The following is a 20,782-nucleotide window of genomic DNA, read 5'->3' on the forward strand; positions in this document are numbered from 1 at the left end:
TCTTACTGAGATTTAGTAGATTTTTTGAGTAAATCTTTTTTCACTTGCTGTATGCTTTTAGGACAATTTCCAGAGACTTTAAATTTTTTTGAAATAATTTCAGCCAGAATGGTTGTTTCTCTGAAGAGCAGATCTAGCAGAGCACCTCAAGTTGCTGTTCTAGAAATAAGTCCTAGCACTATTTTTAAACTTTTGTTCAGTAGAAATCTTCCTAAAAATGCTATACATTTAATTATATTGAAGATAATTTTTCTCATTCCTGTTAACTCAATTCATTCTCATTGTGGTAGATTCAATGTGGTCTCAAAGTTTTGATGCTTTTGTCATGAAGAGGACAGGGGTCCTGTGACTGCTTGATCAATAGAACATGGTGGAGGTGACACTATGCCTTTTTCTAGGCTCTGACTTAAGAGGATAGCAGTTTCCAATTCCTGCTTCTCGGAACATTCATTCTTGGAAGCCAGTCACCATGGCTATGAGTACACTCAAGCTAGTCCAGGTGAGAGGCCCGTGTAGAGAAGAACTGAAGCTCTCAGACCACAGCCCCAGATGAATTGCCAGTTGACAGTCAACACCAACTCGCCAGCCCTGTGAGCGAGCTTTCTTGGAAGTGATTTCTCATAGTTGATGTTCTGTAGAACAGAAATGAGTCATTCCTGCTGAGCAGATTCTTGTGCAAAATAAATTATTGTTTTAATTTTAAACTATTAAGTTTTAGGATAATTTATTATGCAGCAATAAATAACTGGAACACCCAATAAAATCATTCACTAAACTTGTTACATAATTTGTCCTCACATGTATTTCCTCAGCTATTTTCCTATGATTTTACTTGTGCATCTGAACAACAGCTACCCAGAGCTCAAAAGATATTAGGAAATAAAGATTGCAATTAGCATTTTAATGGTCTCTATAGCATCCACTCCATCACTTCATCATTGATAACGACAAAGTGTTTTGGTTGGGATTAACCTAACTTCAAGATGCAGAGAAGAGGCTCTGATGGGTAATCAGTTGAGGAACGTTAATTGCTTTGGATAGATTGATTGCCTCAAGAATAAGGAAATTACCTATTATTTTCTAATCAGGGAAAAGTCCAGGATTTTGGTTTTGATGATCAGTAGAGAGCTGTTCTCTCTGTCTCTCTCCTTCTTTCTCTCTCTCTCAACCTCTTCTGCATGTGGATGTCAAAGGACGTAGCCCTGAGAGTTGTTGGCAGCCACCTTAAGAAGAAACCAGCCTTAGTGTAAGGCTGATACTACAGGAGGTAACATGGAGACACAGAAAGAAAACCATGACATTACGAAGCTGCTGAGTCACACCATCCCTGAAGTCTACTTTACTTCTAGATTTTCCAATTATAGGAGCCAATAAGAGCCTTTATTATTTAAGCCTATTTGAGTTGTATTTTCTGTTACTCATAGCTGAGAACATCTTCACTAATACAATGACTAATGATGAAAGGGACAAAAAATAGTAAAAGAAGATATAGGATTTATATTTTGGTTTCTTGTTTGACCACTAATTCTGATTGTCTGCCAGGGACCAAGTACTTTTACTTACATACTCTGGCCACTTACTATCAGTGTGACCTTAAGCAATTCTTACTTCTTTGTATCTCGGTTTCCTCATCTCTAAAGAAAGGGATGATGGGAATGGAAGGAATGGACAAAATTATTTTTAAGATCCCTTCCCACTCTGATGTTTAGACTTTAGTTTAAAATTTTTCAATTTTTAAGTAAATTATTAAATTTAAATTTATTTAATTATTAAATTTCATAATAGAATATTAAAAATATTTTAAAATTTTAAAAATGAATAGTCTCATCCATCTAGCCTTGTTTTTTTTTTTTGCTGAGATCTACAGTAACTTTTATTATAGTACATTGTTATAATTATTCCATTTTATTATTAGTGTTTTTAATCTCTCGTTGTGCCTAATTTATAAATTAAACTTTATCATAGGTATGTATGTATAGAAAAAAATATAGTATAAATAGGGTTTGGTACTATCTGTGGTTTCAGGCATCCACTGTGGGTCTTGGAACGTATCCCCCTCTGATGAGAGGGGACTACTGTAAATGGTTTATTCTTCCATATTTGCCAACCGATAAACCATTCTGTCTCTCCTTGGATAGAGGGAGGAAAGACAGAGAGAGAGGCAATAGTTTAATACTAATTGAGCACTCCCCCATTGTGGAAGGATACATCAGGGAAGAGGAAGCCTTCTCTATAACAGGCCTCAGTAAATGCTAAGAATAATGTATAATAATAATAATAATATAATAATATGTAAAATCCACCCACACGGTGAATGTCTACAAAGTATAAAGGGGACAGTTTTTTTTTCTGGGTTTGTGTGCATTTATTGTGTCTAATCTACCCACCAGTTAACCCACAGCCAAATGACTACAGTCAAAACAAGGAAAAATGAATTGGAATTTTAGATGATAAAGGGACCTTAAAAATTACTTAATTCAGTAGATCTCAATCTTGTTTACACATTGGAATTACTTGGAGAACTTTAAAAAAATATTGATGCCAGGGCACCATCTCAGATCATTTAAAATAGAATCTTGGGGGCAGGTAGGACCTGGGCATTGCTATTTTGTAAAAAGCCACTCAGAGTATTTCACTGCACAGCCAAGATTGAAAATCACTGATCCAGTCTAACCTTCTCATTTTATATACAAAACTGAATCTCAATAGTAACCAAAACAGCATGGTACTGGCACAAAAACAGACACACAGATCAATGGAATAGAATCGAAAGCCCAGAAATAAACCCACACATCTATGGACAGCTAATCTTTGACAAAGGAGCCAAGAACATACAACGGGGAAAAGAAAGTCTCTTCAACAAATGGTGTTGGGAAAACTGGATAGCCACATGCAAAAAAATGCAAGTAGACCCTTACTTTACACCATACACAAAAATTAACTCCAAATGGATTAAAGACTTGAACGTAAGACCTGAAACTGTGAAAGTTCTAGAAGAAAACATAGGCAGTACGCTCTTCGACATCGGTCTTAGCAACATCTTTTCAAACACCACATCTGACCGGGCAAGAGAAACAATAGAAAAAATAAACAAATGGGACTACATCAAACTAAAAAGCTTCTGCACAGCAAAGGAAACCATCAACAAAACGAAAAGACAACCTAACAATTGGGAGAAGATATTTGCAAACCATACATCTGATAAGGGCTTAATCTCCAAAATATATAAAGAACTCATGCATCTCAACAACAAAAAAACTACCAACCCAATTAAAAAATGGGCAAAAGACCTGAACAGACATTTCTCCAAAGAAGATATACAGATGGCCAACAGACACATGAAAAGATGTTCAAAATCACTAACTATCAGGGAAATGCAAATCAAAACTACAATGAGATATCACCTGACGCCTGTCAGAATGGCTATAATTAACAAGACAGGAAACAACATGTGTTGGAGAGGACGTGGAGAGAAGGGAACTCTCATACACTGCTGGTGGGAGTGCAAACTGGTGCAGCCACTATGGAAAACAGTATGGAGATTCCTCAAAAAATCAAGGATAGAACTACCATATGATCCAGCTATTCCACTGTTGGGTATTTATCCAAAGAACTTGAAAACACCAATTTGCAAAGGTACATGCACCCCTGTGTTCATTGCAGCCTTATTCACGATAGCCAAGACTTGGAAGCAACCTAAGTGCCCATCAAGGGACGAATGGATAAAGAAGCTGTGGTATATATACACAATGGAATACTACTCAGCCATAAGAAACGACGAAATCCAGCCATTTGTGACAACATGGATGGACATTGAGGGTATAATGCAAAGTGAAATAAGTCAGAGGGAGAAGGTCAAATACCGTATGATTTCCTTCATTAAGTAGTAGATAATAACAACAATAAACAAACACATAGGGACAGAGATTGGATTGGTGGTTACCAGAGGGGAAGGGGGGAGGGAGGAGAGTGAAAGGGATAATTCGGTACATGTGTGTGGTGATGGGTTGTAATTAGTATTTTGGTGGTGAACATGATGTAGTCCATGCAGAAATAGAAGTACAATGATGTACACCTGAAATTTTTGCAATGTTATAAACCAATGTTACTGCAATAAACAAAAAATTAAAAAAAAAACAAAAAACAAAACTGAATCTCATAGAGCTTTGGTGACTTGCTTAAGGCTGTAATTAGTGAGAGCTGGAGTAAGAGTCTGGCCTTCTGCCTCGAGTCAGGGCTTCTTGTTGAAAACAAAGCTTTTGGTGGATTCATTTCTTTTTTTCATAATTTAGCTGAACAAAAGAATTTGCAAAAGTGTTAGTCTCCCATCAGGAGACTTGGATTTTAATCCTGGCTCTGGCACTAGCTGGCTAAGGCATTGGGCCTCAGTTTCCTTGCCTTTTAAAATTAAGGAGTTAGACAAGATTATTTCCAAGGTTTTTTTCAGTCGGTAAAGCTCTGTACTTCTATAGCTTCAAATGAAAAGCATGAGCTTTATTTCTCCTTAGATAGGGTTAATTGCTGCTGTTGTTTTGACTTTTATTAAGAATCCACTGTCTAGCAAGTGTGATGCTAGATGCTTTCATATACATTAACTCATTTGAATTGAAATATTTTAGGATAGGTTTCTGATGGGGAAATCTTTAAAGTAATCAATAAAATCTAGATACTACCACCATTTAAAATTATAATGCCTTGAATATCTGAGCTTCTTTAATTTGTTTCACTAATTTACTGTAGATGTAGAATCTAAGGACATGTTTACATGGTAGGGAATATCAGGAGAAATGCTGCCGATTCTTCTTGGATATTTCCAAGTCTAGATATATTCAACTATCTGAATAATTGCTTGAGTCCTTTTAATGTAATCCTAATATTTCTCAATATAAATAAAACGAGACAAAATTACTTCATCCAGTTATGTTCTTTTAGTTATTTTTGTGTTCATTTAGTTATTTCCTTATAATAATCAACTTAGGAAGTATTATTTGAAATTTAAATTGTTAATTTAAATTATTTTGGCTTCTGGCTCTAAGGGCAGGGCCTATTATATTCCAGGGATTAAGCTACGTACCTCCCCCTTCCCTGCCCCACAGAGCTCTGTCCCTGGCACTGAAGAAGTGCTTAATAAATATCGGTTGGCTTAATTACTGTTTTATACTCTGGTATTAATAGTCCACGGAGTCTTTTTTCCATATACAGTCGTCCCTCAGTATCCCTGGGGGACTGGTTCCAGAACGCTCCATAGATACCAAAATCTGCGGGTGCTCATGTCCCCTATATAAAATGGCCTAGTATTTGCATATAACCTATGCACATCCTCCCATATACTTTATTTTTTTTTTATTTTATTATATTTTTTTTTCCTTCTTTTGTGGCTATTTTTATTTTATTTATTTATTTTTTTTTAAATTTTTTGTTTATTGCAGTAACATTGGTTTATAACATTGTAAAAATTTCAGGTGTACATCATTGTACTTCTATTTCTGCATAGATTACATCATGTTCACCACCAAAATACTAATTACAACCCATCACCACACACATGTACCGAATTATCCCTTTCACCCTCCTCCCTCCCGCCTTCCCCTCTGGTAACCACCAATCCAATCTCTGTCTCTATGTGTTTGTTTATTGTTGTTATTATTTACTACTTAATGAAGGAAATCATGCGGTATTTGACCTTCTCCCTCTGACTTATTTCACTTTGCATTATACCCTCAATGTCCATCCATGATGTCACAAATGGCTGGATTTCATCGTTTCTTATGGCTGAGTAGTATTCCATTGTGTATATATACCACAGCTTCTTTATCCATTCGTCCCTTGATGGGCACTTAGGTTGCTTCCAAGTCTTGGCTATTGTGAATAACGCTGCAATGAACACATGGGTGCATGTACCTTTACAAATTGGTGTTTTCAAGTTCTTTGGGTAAATACCCAGCAGTGAGATGGCTGGATCATATGGTAGTTCTATCCTTGATTTTTTGAGGAATCTCCATACTGTTTTCCATAGTGGCTGCACCAGTTTGCACTCCCACCAGCAGTGTATGAGAGTTCCCTTCTCTCCACATCCTCTCCAACACATGTTGTTTCCTGTCTTGTTAATTATAGCCATTCTGACAGGCGTCAGGTGATATCTCATTGTAGCTTTGATTTGCATTTCCCTGATAGTTAGTGATTTTGAACATCTTTTCATGTGTCTGTTGGCCATTTGTATGTATATCTTCTTTGGAGAAATGTCTGTTCAGGTCTTTTGCCCATTTTTCAATTGGGTTGGTAGTTTTTTTGTTGTTGAGATGCATGAGTTCTTCATATATTTTGGAGATTAAGCCCTTATCAGAAGTATGGTTTGCAAATATCTTCTCCCAATTGTTAGGTTGTCTTTTCGTTTTGTTGACGGTTTCCTTTGCTGTGCAGAAGCTTTTAGTTTGATGTAGTCCCATTTGTTTATTTTTTCTATTGTTTCTCTTGCCCGGTCAGATGTGGTGTTTGAAAAGATGTTGCTAAGACCGATGTCGAAGAGCGTACTGCCTATGTTTTCTTCTAGAACTTTCACAGTTTCAGGTCTTACATTCAAGTCTTTAATCCATTTGGAGTTAATTTTTGTGTATGGTGTAAAGTAAGGGTCTACTTTCATTTTTTTGCATGTGGCTATCCAGTTTTCCCAACACCATTTGTTGAAGAGACTTTCTTTTCCCCATTGTATGTTCTTGGCTCCTTTGTCAAAGATTAGCTGTCCATAGATGTGTGGGTTTATTTCTGGGCTTTCGATTCTATTCCATTGATCTGTGTGTCTGTTTTTGTGCCAGTACCATGCTGTTTTGGTTACTATAGCTTTGTAGTATATTTTGAAATCAGAGAGTGTGATACCTCCAGCTTTGTTCTTTTACATCATCATTCATTAACTGAAATTAATTGGATATATACATGCAATGTACTCAACAATGTACAAGCAATGTCCTAAAAGGTTAAATAAGACATGGTCTCTGGTCTTAAAGACCCCATAGTTATTAGGGAGATAGACATACAAGCAATTAACTGTAATGAGTGCAATAAGTGATATTAATGACATATTTAACAAAGCATAGTTATGACTCAGGAGGGAGTTTGGGTCAGGAAAGGCTTCAAAGAAGAAAATACACTTGAGCTAGGTCCTGTAGATAAAAAAACTAATGAACCAGATTCGTTTTTTGCCAGTCACCCAGAAAGCCAAACACCAAGACCATAAGATTGCAACAGAGAGAGGGTTTTAATCACAAGACAGCTAAGTGAGGAAACAGGAGAATGAGTTTCAAATCTGCCTCCTTGAAAATGGGGACTCAGGGACATTTATGAGGTAAGGGGGCAAGGTGGTCTGAAGCGTAGAGATAGATGATTGGAGGTGAGGAGAGGTGAGGTAATTGATGATCTGCGCAAGCCTAGTCAGACTTCACGCCTCTTCAAGGGACACATATTCACAAAATGGTGGTATTAGCATGATCTGAGGGTGGAGTTTTTGGCCTCTTGACATCAAAATGTCACTTATCGGGCATCTGCCTGGGCCCAATTGATGGGTTGGTGGTCTCAACCAGCCTGAACTGGACAAGGGGGTCCTAATTCCTGAAAAACCAGCTCAAACACCCATTACCATGGCAACCCAGAGATGTTATCTATAGGAACCTAGCTGGAGTCAGGTACCTTATTGCCTAAGCAGCACGGTTAATAATGGGCAGGTGAACAACTAAAAACTATAATCAGTAATTGCAAAAAAGAAAAAACTTTAGTTACTAGCTACCTAATCGTCAATGGCTAACTGTTTATTGGTTGCACTCCCTCCTCGTGTTTATATTGTGTTATGGCATAAAGAAGACAGATGTTCAAGAAATAGTCATTGAATGAATGAAACTTTTGTCAACTTTTCACTTTGCAAAAGGAGGAAGTAAAAGAGAACTACCTCATTGAGTTCCTCAGATTCTCCCTTTTCTCCCATGTATATTAGTGTCATCAATAATAGCTCCACGAGAGGAGTTATGCAGGAGTTTGAGATGGCTGCTTGGAAATTCCATCTCTGCGTTTCTGAGGCATCTTTCACCACAGGGGCCAGGCACTTAGGCAAAGGTATTACTGATAGAGAAAATCTCCAAACTTCTTTTTGGTGGCTACATGAGAGGGATGCAGAAGTTGGGGAAATACGGCAAATCATGGGATTCTTGGGTGTTTTCTTTGTCAGGAGAGCCTAGAGAGCTCTCTCTTTTTTAAATGTAAGAGCAGGGCTGTATATCCATCGCTCTTTTCTGGTAGCCATGAATCTTGTCTTCATGTTAACTTTGGGGCACAGCTGCACCTGAGTTTAGTGCAGAAGGATGGGCTCCCGGGTGTGGAAAACAGTGAACATTCCTAGAGATTCAGCATGAGGGTCTGTCCCTGGTCATCACAGAGAAGAGAAACTGAGGTATCGGGGATGTGAGGCTACGGAGACCCCAAAGGCCCCCAGCCTGAGGCCAGGGAAGCCCCAGATCCTCCCACCCTCCCTCCTCTGTCCTACCCCTCCCAGCATCACTCCACTGGCCTTTAACATGCTGGCCCAGGGGAAGGGGAGGGCAACTTTCTGTCCAGGACGCAGGGCCTGGGGGCCTCAGGTTCCTAGAGTGAAGGCCTGAGGCCTGCTGATGCCTTTCTCTCCAGCCCTCTCTCAACATAAACAGAGCACAGCCCCCACAAAGGTCCGGATTATTTTGTTAGAGTGAAGTCACTAGTTACTATACTTATTTGTGAGCTGGTAATGTGCAGTCATGGGAAGCCACATCCCCTGTGACTTTAAAAGGAATTTTAATATCAGATCTTTGTATGTGTTTCCCAAAGCAATAATAAGAGATAATTCACTGGAAGAGCAAAATTTAGTTAACTAAATATTAGCATTCTAAACAATTCCTATATACTTGCCTCTTTTCCTATCCTACATAGAGGTAAAACAACATTAGCCTAAAAGCAATGTTTGCCTCAAAGACCATAGGAATGAGAGGCAATACTCCTTGGTAGCTGTCCTAAAAGCTGATAGAAAACATGACTATTCTCTCCAGTGCTAAAGCACAGCCCAGGAGGGGGTTCAGCAGTTGAGAAAGTCACACTTGGGGCTCGGTTGCTGCCAATCTAGGAGCTGCCAGGCCCCACCTCCTTTCCCTCCCCTGCCCCCGACTCATTTCCTGCCAATAACATGCAAGGAAGGCATTATGGCTGGAGGACTGGAGGCTGAGCCAGGAGGAGGGGGAGGATGCAGGGGCCAGTGTGGCTTCTGCTTCGTGCCCAGGGCCCACAGAACAGAGAAGTCCGTCTCCCCACCACTGTTCCAGCCCATCCAGGCCCTGGTGGACACTTGAGCATCTGGAGACCAGACTATAGGTATGGGCCAGGATGTCCCTCTCGGAGCTTTTCCAAGTGGCTCTTTGAACTGCCCGTGCGGAGTAGGTGCCAGAGCAAGGGAGGAGGAACAGGATGGTGACTGTGGTTGACTGCAGTGGCTGGTCCGAGGGCATGTGTGGGGTGTCCCCTTTGGACATACTTGGAAATAACTGGGGCACTTTGAAAGAGAGGAACCAGACCTTCATGTTACTTTGATAAGGCGTTTTATATATATATATATATGTTTATATATATAATATGTAATAATATATATGTGTGTATATATGTATATATGTGTATATATGTATATAGTATATACAGCAATAATATATGTATACAATGTATATGTATATACAATGTAAATAGTATATATAGTATGTGAATAATATAAATATTATATCATTTTACATTATATATGATATTATATATTGAATCATATCATATGGTATTATATTATCCTCTGTTAAGTTTAAGCTTATATAGTGGTAGAACTTTGTATCTTAGAATAGATAGGCAATAAATATTTATAAGTGAGAGAACATGCTTTTTTTTTTTTTTTCCTGAGGAAGATTTGCCCTAAGCTAACATCCGTGCCAATCTTCCTCTGTCTTTGTAGTACGTGGGTCACCAGCACGGCGTGGCCGCTAACAGAGAGATATAGGTCCACGCCCAGGAGCTGAACCCAAGCTGCTGAAGCAGAGTTCACTGAACTTAACCACCAGGCCACCAAGGCTGGCCCAGAACATGCATTTCTAGGATGCTAGAGTTCTGTGTAATGCCTTCATACATTAGACATGCAGAAAGAGACAATAGGTGAGTTTATCCTTTTGCTTAATTTCACATTTTAAAAATTTATTATTTATTCCAATTTACATAACACAAATTGCAGATAAAATACTATTTTCTTAAAAAGCACCTCCAGATCGGGATCATTGTAACTAAAGGCTATTTGTCTCCTCTTAGTTACGTACTACCCTTTCCATTCTCTCATTTCATTGCCTAGTGTTATTAAAATAGGCAAAAGTTATGCAAATTAATTTTATTGGCTATGTAAAGCAACTGCTTTTCATAAGTGAAAATGGAAATGAATGCTTTTTTGCAGCTACTCAGGGTTCTATTCTCTTTATAATCATTTTATTGTAAGACCGAAATATTATGAGAAGATGGTACTCTAGAATGATTACCCTGGAGTTCAGGTACAGGACTGTCTTCCAGCAGTTAGGATGCTGAGACATCCTGCTCTGCACCACCGCCTTACTGTAACACAGTACGGTCAAGTCCTGCCCTTCCTCACCTTAAACCTCCTGTTACTCATAGAGGTCATTTGATTTCCCAGCTGCAGAATCAATTTCAACTCAGTTCAGAGGAATCTTCCATTCAGGGACTCCACGTTGAGTCACTGTTATACCAGAGTTGACATCGAGTCCCCTACATTCTTTCTTCCCTCTAAATTCTTTCTTGGGAGCCTGCCTTGGACACCAGTTTCCTTGGAAAGACAGTGTCCTGCCCCCAATTCCCAGTGCCATAATCAGAGCCCTTCTGCTCAGAGAACCCCATGACCAAAGTGCTTCCTGAGTCTCCTACTGCAGGGCCTCTCTCACCCTCCCCACACCACCCCCTAGAATTTCCTCCTCAGCTGCTCCTCTTGCTTGGCCCTCTTGCTCCTCCACACTACAACAGGTTGTCACTACACTCTTTAGATACTGTATTTGGCCTGCTGAGCCTGCGACTTTCCCAACACAGACCTCAAAGCCGTCTCCTCAGTGGGTGAGCCTGGTCTAGATGTTCTCAGTCTTAGTAGGAACAAGAGCCACTTGAGGAACCTGTTGAATATGTGGATTCCTGCTCAATCAAGAGATTCTGATTCAACAGGCCTGGGGTGGGATTAGGGAATTTTTCAAAAGTACCCCAGGGAATTCTCATTCTGGTGGCCACCCAGGGACCCTGCTTGACAAAACATTGATCTGGTCCTAGACCCCATGCTGTTTGGTCCTATCCTGCTGAAGTTTATGGACCAGGATCCCAGAGCAAGAAGCATCCATGTAACAAGTGTGGACACTGAAACACAAAGAACCCAATCTGCCTGCTAAGTCATTCTGTGATGCTAAGCTAGAGTCCTAGGAAAGGATGAGAGCTGGCCTTCAAAATAGACATGCCCTGACCTGGTATAATTTCAGGTACTTCAAGAGATAGTGCAGTAGTTTCCAAACTTGGCTACACATTAAAATGACCTGGGCTATGTGATTAAAATATAGATCCAAGGGCCACAGCCTGATATTATGGAATCAGCTTCTCCAGAATGGAGTCTAGGAGGTTCTGCTTTACCCTATGCCCCAGATGACTCTAGTACAAACCTGTGCATGGACCTGTCAGCAATCGGGAATATATAGCATGTTCCTTCCTGGTACTTAAAATTCCATAGTTAGAGATTCTAGGCCCTTTGGCCTAGAGATTGTTTTGTTATTCTGTTAATATTAAACATCTTTAGGAAAGACAGCCCCTTCAAATGCCAAATAGGAATAATTAACATTAAACACCACCATGTTGATTTTGGGAGCGTATTGAGGTATGTTCCCCAATATTCCAACTGGAAACTTGAGGCTGCTTCTTCCTCCATACATGTTCCTCAATGCTGTTCTCCACCCCACCCCAACAATTACTCTTATTTAGAATGATTATTTTTACATGTGTGCTCCCCTCTGCTGGTCTGTAAATTCTTTTTTTTTTTTCTTTTTTGCTAAGGAAGACTTGCCCTGAGCTAACATCTGTTGCCAATCTTCTTCTTTTTGCCGAGGAAGATTCGCCCTGAGCTAACATATGTGCCCATCTTCCTCTATTTTGTATGTGGGTCATCATCACACATGGCTGTTGAAGAGTGGCGTAGGTCTGTGCCAGGAAACTGAACCTGGGCCGCTGAAGCAGAGCATGCTAAAGTTAACCACTAGGCCATGGGGCCAGCCCCTGGACTATAAATGTTTAAGAACAGAGAATGTCTAATTTTTCTCTCTATATCTTAGACATTATGCAGCATGTAAGTGTTCAATAAATTGTTGCTTAATAAACAAAAGATAGTAGCTTGAGTCCTCACACATTAACGCCAGTGGGATTATAAAGCCTTTTTCTCTGAGCAAGTTTTGATACAGAGAAGGATGAGAGTGTTAGGGCACTGGGACACCCGCCCCCACGCACCCATCCCCATCTTTCATGGGATGAGAGAAAGCTGAAGACGTTACACAGATGCCAAACATTCATTTTCTGTGCTGAGGTCAGTTCCAGAAAGGGTGACGCCTCTCTCATATCAGGACGCCTCTGAGGTTGCCATAATATAGCTCTTTTCCGGGCTTACTCAGCAAGCAAGCAGAGGAGGTAACTCTCTGTGGGTTTTGGTTTAGGTGGCACCTAAAGACCTGTTTGCCTTAAATGTTCAGTCTTCTGATACCTAAATAAGAACAAGCTTCTGATAAAACAAGAGAAAGGGCATTGGTTTTAAAGATTTTATTTATTTTTTTCCCCCAAAGCCCCAGTACATAGTTGTATGTCATAGCTGCACATCCTTCTAGTTGCTGTATGTGGAACGCAGCCTCAGCATGGCAGAGAAGCAGTGTGTCGGTGCGCGCCCGGGATCCGAACCCGGGCTGCCAGCAGTAGAGCGCACACACTTAACTGCTAAGCCACGGGGCCAGCCCAGGGCATTGGTTTTAATGGGGTGTCTGGAGATTGGGACACTTCACCAGGGAGCAAAGTAGGGAGTTTGCCTTCCCTATGGACAGCAAGCTCTTTCTCGTCCCACAAAAAATAGGAATTAGGACTATAGACAGGCATGTAGGGACCAGAGGACTCTCAAAGGGGAAAGTAGGACAGTGTGCCAAGTCACATTCCATCCAATTTACCTCTTCTGTCTAAGGCCAACCTAAGGAGAGGTGTGCTTAGGTAAAGAGTGGGGACCTTATGTAGTGGGATGATTTTAAAGTGAGAGCCAGAGTAACAAAATAACAGGTTTATGAGAAGATGACTCGATTTGATGAGGATATTTGAAATTTATATTTGGAAACCAATTGCCGTGATCATCTGACAAACTTCTGTACTAGCTCATACCTTTGAATAGGGATGGCCAAGTTTATCTGGGGAGATTTTCCCTTTACATTATAAGGTAAACTGCTAGCATGAAAATTTATTACAGTAAAAAACACAAAACCCAGAACCTAGGATTGAGGTGTGACTTTGTCCTTTACACATTAAATATTGCAACACATCTTTCCTAACATACTACGTGCTGCAATATGTCAACATAAGTTTAAGAAGAAATGCGGGGACTGACTGTAAATCTCAGTTTCAAACTGACTTTCCCACTCTTTGTTTGTTTGTTTAAGATTTAAAGGAACCTCTCTCTGTTTCATGTACCAGACCCTCCTCAAAATAGTGGTACTCAATGTCCAAGCATTTGAAGCTCATTCCTTACCAACTCACTCAGACGCACTCTCCAGTTTACAGTCTGGCTTATTATAAGAACAAGAATCTTTTTTCCCTCTGAACTCCTTGCAGCAAGTTGAACTAACAGATTCCTCCTTCTCTGACATCAATCATCAGCAGAAGATCTGGTGTCAAAAAGATTCCATCAAGCTGGATCATTCCTTCAGACAGCAAAGGGAACAACACTGAGAACCAGTGGACTATGATCTTTAGTGCAACGTGGCTGGCCTAAGGCGGGGCAGAAAAAGAGTCAAAAGCTCTATACTGGGGGTGGAGTGGGATTCTCTGTTATTCCTAAAGGATCAGGCAAAAGGAGGGGTAACTCTGCTTATCTCTAGATGAGTAATGCATGTCTCTGTGAGAATTGTTGATTCACAGGGGACATGGTAACACAGGCCAGCCAGCCCTTGACTCTCACTGGTGGGGAGACAGAATGGGGATCAGGGCCCCTCATTTATCCCATTTTGGAGACAAGAGCTTGTCTGCCTCTGGAGAGAAAGAGTAGAGAAAACTGAGGCATCCTTCTTGCTACCTAAGGCAATCACTCCACCTGAGACAGATCCACCCTTCCCACCATCTCAGAAGCACCAGTTCGAATCCTGTCTCAACCGCAGGCATGGGCTTCCTGTGGGCATATAAATATGCCAAAGTTGCTACCATCTTAAGAAACAAAAACTTTCCTCAAACGCATCCTCAAGAGTCATTTCCTCACGGAAGTCTTCCTCTAGACCCTGTGCATCCTCCCTTCACTGCAGTCTTTGTCATTTTATATTTATTTGTGTCACACTTTGATTAAAATATTTCCTCCTACAAAATTATAAACTCCACAAGGACAGGGATTATGTCTGTTTTCGCTCATGGTTCTGTCCCTAACACCTAGCACTAAGGAGGTACCCAATTAAATCATTAAGCCAGAGGATGAGCAAATGTGGACAAGACTGGGTTTCTTGAGGGAGGAGACTGGGTCACCAGATTTGAGTAGAGAGCCACCTGTGCTCAGGCAGAATCCAGAGGGGAGAAACACCGCAAGTGAAGGCAGCGTTCAAGAGGCTTTGTGTCAGAGTCTTCATTTGTGCAGTAAAATTAGTCAGAATGTCAACCTTCAAACTTCCTTCCACTTTGGAATACCCTTCTGAGATGTGTCTCACTCTTCAGAATTTGGCATATCTACATACTCCTGCATTTGTAGGCCGTTGAAGGCTGACCAGGTAGGATGGCCATGAAAGAGAAGATCCCAGACCTCCTACTTTGCTGAAAGCCCCACCAGAGAAGGGGCTGGGAGAGCATTGGCCCCCCAAGAGGAATACAAGGCAGAATCCCCCTAGGTCAGTGGCAGTTGCCTGGAGTGGCACAGAAGACCACCCCAGTAAGACTCCACTTCTCCAACGGCCCATGTAGGTTAGGAATATCCCCCTTCCACATTGACGTAACATAAGGCTCCCAGTAAAACCAGGTAATAATTTTAAAACCAATAAATTCCAAAGTCTTCTTCACAGTAATATTTCAACCTGAAATGTTTTGGTTTGATAAAATTCCATTCCTATCTTTAAGGAACTTATTACTCAACTTTTCAAGCTTCTGGAAAAACAGAGAAGCATCAATTGATTTACTCATCCATCCATCCATTTATTTATTCAGCAAATACATTTTGACAAAGCATCTACAGAACTTACAGTCTCAAGAGGATCCATGCGCATGACCTATTGTACAATGAGAAAGAAGCAGTACTGTAACGTTGGAACAACCAAATGCTGGAGGACAAAGGAGAAATAAGCTCAGAAGTCTGACCTCTTTCATACCATCCATCTCCTGCATTTGAAGACTAAAAGCTAAATGTTTTCATGGAACTTCGCAAGTTTTGTTTTATTTTAGATTTAGTCTTGTGAAAACTTTAGATTTAGTCTTGTGAAAATTTTAGTCTTGAGAAAATAGATTAATAATATTTTCCTGTTCTCCATCTCTTCAGAAGGCAAATAAAAGGAAACTCAAGTTTTGTTGTGGCAACAAGGGAAGAAATAAACACCCAGAAGCTGTGCAATTGTAGAACATTAAGATCGCACGGGATGCAAGGATCAGATTGTCCGCCCTCTTGTACTGAGGATGAGGAAGCAGGCCCAGGGGAATAGAATGAAGTTTTGGGGTAATTATAAGAATTTTTTACTAACAAATGATGTGACTATAATCAGCATTTTCCATTTGATTAAGGATATGTGGTTTAGGTGCCTTAAGTGATTCAATTAATTTTTTTAACAACTCTATGAATAAGTACAATTGTTATCCTCAAGTTATAGATGAGGAAATTGAAGCATAAAGAGGTTAATTTTTCTAATTATTGTAAAACTAACAACTAGTTATTAGTTAGAAAGTATCAGAGCTGGAATTCAAACCTAGGAGGCTGGTTCCAGAAATCAGAAACAAAGTGTTTAACTTCACATGTTCTACTTCTTGTACATTTGGTAAACATAGCACACACACACACACACACACACATTTTTTTAATGTGATAATTCTCGTTAAACAGGTCTAGTTTTTGGTGATAAGCCATTTCCTTTTATTTTTCCAGATAAAGGAAGAATGAAGTTAAGACTGACATGAATAAGTTTCTAACTCTCAAGGGATATCACAGAGGGTAACATTTGCTTTTAGAGTAATTTAATATCGTTTTCTGAAAGCTGCCATGCTATTGCGTTACCTGGCAACATCAACTCAATGTCAGTCTCTGTTCAAACACCAGTTGTGCAAAGCAGGTCAGAGTAGCTGGTAGCCAGGCAGACTCAATCATAGATTGTCTCTCTGGGCACCAAAATTATAACTGGCCACCTAATCACGATGCCTCTTAACTTTAGAGAAAAATATAGAAGATACAAAATATAATTAGGTATAAATCACAGGTAACTTTATTTAACAAATAACTCAGGCACAGATGGTGTTTGTTAAGATATGCAAATCATAGGGGTGTTCTTCATTTGTTCATTCACTCGTTCAACACATATCCACTGAGTACCTATGTGCCAAATGCTGGGGCAAATGCCGGGAACACAGAAGAACGACACAGGGGCTGGCTGCTAAGGGATTGAAATCTGGTGGGGGCCACAACAGTGTACTACGATGTGCTTCTGGAACCCAAATGAAGGCAAGTCTAGTGATGGAACAGAATGGGGACAGCTTTGGAATCACATATACCTGAGTCCTAATTCTGCCTCTTGCAAGCCCCTTAACTCATTCATTCTCTGTTTTGTCACCTGAAAAGTGGAGATAAAAACACTCACTTCACAGGGTGGTTGTCAGTACTAAATTCTCTCTGTCCAAAATATCCTAGTTCTCTTTTCCCACCTTTCTGCCAGCTTCCCAATCACCCCATGTTCCCAGCCTACCAAGAAAAAACAAATAGCTAGAGGAGTTGGAGAAGGTTTCATTCACTTAAGTGGTGACATATGAGCTGGGGCTTGAAAGATGAGTAAAAGGTGAAGTTGACAGGCAGAGCTGGGAGCGAGGGCTTCCAGGAAGTGGAGACAGTGTGTTCAAAAGCACCAATGCGTGGAAGACCATGGCACTGGGGAGCTGGGAGGCAGTGAGTGTTTAGAACAGGGGGTATACAGAGGGGTGTAGTTGACCGGTGCCGTGAGTGTCAAGCTGCAAACGGAAGGTGAATGACTGGTCAGCTGTGTGCATGTAGTGCCATGTCCAGACCAGAGAGACAAAGGCCAACCTCCCTGCAGCTGAGTATTGAATACTGACCACATGATGCATGTTTTCCTCTGAGCTAAGTCAGGGTGCAGCGTGGGCTCTGCTCTCCCTTTTCACCTCATGGATGGGCTCAGAGTCTGGGCCTGACATCCCGATTTGGACACTAGAGTTGGATCTTCTAAGATCCTAGATCTCGTTTGATAATTCTATTTTGAGATCCAATATCTAGTTGTTTCATCATGTGTGAAACTGTGACAGTGAGTGATCTATTCAAGTGTCTTTTTCCTACTACCGGTAAGAAATAGTAGCCCATTTAGAGAACATGACACTAAAGAAACTCAACCATAAATTTAATTCATGGTATTACTCAGTTTCTCACATAAATCAATTCAAATTCATAGAAAATAAAATCATTATACTGACATTAAAACTTTATAGAGGCTCATGTAATTATGATAAAAAAACAGATCATTACTTTTATAGTAATTATTTTAAAAATTATAAGCTTATGGCAAAGCATGCCATTTAGGGTTAGCTAGATTGTAGGCAGGAAAACAGCAATCAATTTTAGTAAAGAAAATGTTCAGAAAAAAAGGGAGGTGAGCTGTGGAAGGGGAGACATTGAATTTGAAGCCAGAAAACCTTGTTCATGCTCTAGTCTGTCACTTATTGGCTCTGTGTCTTTGGAGAGTCACTTAAGCTCTCTGAACCTCACTTTCCTCTCCCACCAAATGGGGAAAATAATAATACCTACATGGTTGGCTTATTTTAGTATCAAGTGGCATAACATATGCTATGGTGCTTTGTAACCTAAAGCCACTTTACTAATCATAATAATTATTAACTAGAAAAATAATCCATGTTAAAAGTACTATCAAAGAAAAATATACAAAAGCCTACTAAAATCACTGCTATCAAACTTCACAATGATAATACATAAACCAAGAAACTTCACACGTACCATATTTGAATAATAATTGTGTTCTGTTTCCTTCCTAAGGCATTCATTTATACCAAAATTTAGTAGTGGCTGTTCTCTGGATCGTTAGATCTTAGAGATGTTCCTCCAAAAAGGGCTCATGCTCCTTCTCAATACTGCATGCTCCATCTCAACTTAAAGAAACTGATTCAAACCTCTGAGGAACCCCACCAAAACTTTAACATGGTGTTTTCCAAACTTATTGGAGTGTAGAACTCTGTTTTCAAGTTTTAGCTTGAGTTAAAAGAATATATTTGGGGAATATTTTTTATACAGACTTTTCTTAAAACAAAAGCATCCACAGCAAAACCAATAACCATTTCTAGGACCAGTGTGTTAATATAATTTTAGAGTGGAGAGCTTCAATCAATTCAGCTTTGTCAAAATGCTGGTAAATTCTAACTGCTCTGTAAGCTTTGTTCTGGATTGCAAACATTTTGTTTTCCTCTATCACTAGGTGAATGTGTAGTACTGTCTGAAAAGAACATAAGTCAGGAAAATAATGTATCAAGAAACGTTCTCCATTTTTCAGATGGAGGATCTGTGTCACTAAGAACTGAAATAGTCACCGTGGCCAAGGTTGTGCAGCTGGTAGGCGGTGGCTCTGGGATTCAGACTCAAGCAGTCTGCTCCAGACTCAACGATCTGATGATAAATCAAAATGTGTTTCACAATGTGGTCCAGCAGAGATATTCATGTTGCTAGTGAGAGCTGCTCCATATTCTTTCAAATACTGATTTAAAACACAGCCTTGAGGACTGTTGAGTCAATTCAGCATAGCCATTAATAGCTCAAGTTTTTGACTGCAGCATGTGAGATAACGGCTGTCAGTTGACTCGCACCACCCAGACATTGCTTTGAGCTCTTCTAAAACTCTAATGATGTGCAGTAGCTACAAAGGATGACAAATTTGACCTTTACTCAGCACTTCCTTGCTTTATAGACGAATGCAACTCATTTTACCTCAACCTATGATCTGATTAGTATTAACAGCATGTATAGATGGGTAACCCATAGTTCTCTAATAAATTAGGCAATAAATCACTGTTTTTGATCTTTTCTGTACTAGCTAAGATATAAATGTCAAGAATTGATTACATAAGCAGTTCATTTAAAAAGCTGAGCAGTTGCACAGTAAACTAGTATCTGGCTTAGAAATGCATTGATCCCATCTTCAGGTGCACTTTCTCTGGAATGGCTTTTCCTTTTAGATACCTGGGTTTTGCTTTTACTAAATCTCAGGTTAGGCAGAGAGAAATATATACCTGTCTTGATCTCTCAGTAACCCTCTCCCAATCCTACCAATTTTGACATTTTAGTAGCTTAGTAAAAGCTGCTTATATTTATTAAATAAGAATCAATGGAACAGTGTGATGGTGTAAAGATAATCTAGTTTCCACAAGCTTATAGGGACTTCAAAATTATTCTGATGTATTCTAATTTCACAAAATGGAAACTTGTAGTTATGAGAAACTAAAGAAGTATACCATATTTGGTCAGATAGTAGATAATCAGCTTTCATAAAACAAATATTTCTTATATACTGCTTCTTATCTATTTTTTCTAAGTTCCAAAATAGTAACTCCAGTGAAGATATTTATTGCATCATCTTTCTAGTGAATTTTCCTCGTTGGGTGGTTTTAGTACAATTTGATGTGTGGATGTGTGCATTAATGTCGTGTTTTTAATGTTCCTGATTATTATACATCATCTGGGTGGATTTTTGATGTTGTTATCCTGTTTTTTAGGGTGCTAAAGTGCTGCTGGTGTTTTAGCTAATGGGAACTGTAAAATGAGATGGTTCTGGGTATTCATGGTATGAACAAACAGTGAGACTTACCATTGTGAATCAAGTTCAATTGAATATTAGAGAATTCAGAAAGGAATTTGTGTTGCCTGGTGAGTTTGCTAAACTGTAGGGTCAAGTCTCCATACGAGAAGATTTTTTTTCCCTAAAGAATGACAAATGAGTACTAAATAAACAGGAGGTTGTGAACATGGGCCTTCTTTGAAACAAGAATTCTGGTTAACATCTGAAAATGGTTTTAATATAAAGTTTTCCTTAAAATGGTAGGTAGTGCCTTTACTAAAAGGAATTAAAATTATAGTGCTACTTATTATATCCTAATTTCTTCTTCATATATCTGAGGATTATGCTTAAACTGAAATCCCAGGGAAAAAAATCACCACAAAGACCCCTACCCGTGGCTAGGTGGTAGCAAGTTATTCCCTGCTTGGCTCTTGCATAAAGTAACTTTTACCGTG

At 39.6% G+C, this 20,782-nt stretch overlaps 1 pseudogene; it reads right to left on the bottom strand.

Annotated features, from left to right (window-relative positions):
- Window positions 1-20,782, bottom strand: part of LOC131415553 (protein FAM186A-like) — a 182,709-nt pseudogene that overhangs the window by 159,499 nt on the left and 2,428 nt on the right.

Source organism: Diceros bicornis, chromosome 17, assembly GCF_020826845.1.
Source record: "Diceros bicornis minor isolate mBicDic1 chromosome 17, mDicBic1.mat.cur, whole genome shotgun sequence".
Classification (NCBI taxonomy): domain Eukaryota; kingdom Metazoa; phylum Chordata; class Mammalia; order Perissodactyla; family Rhinocerotidae; genus Diceros; species Diceros bicornis.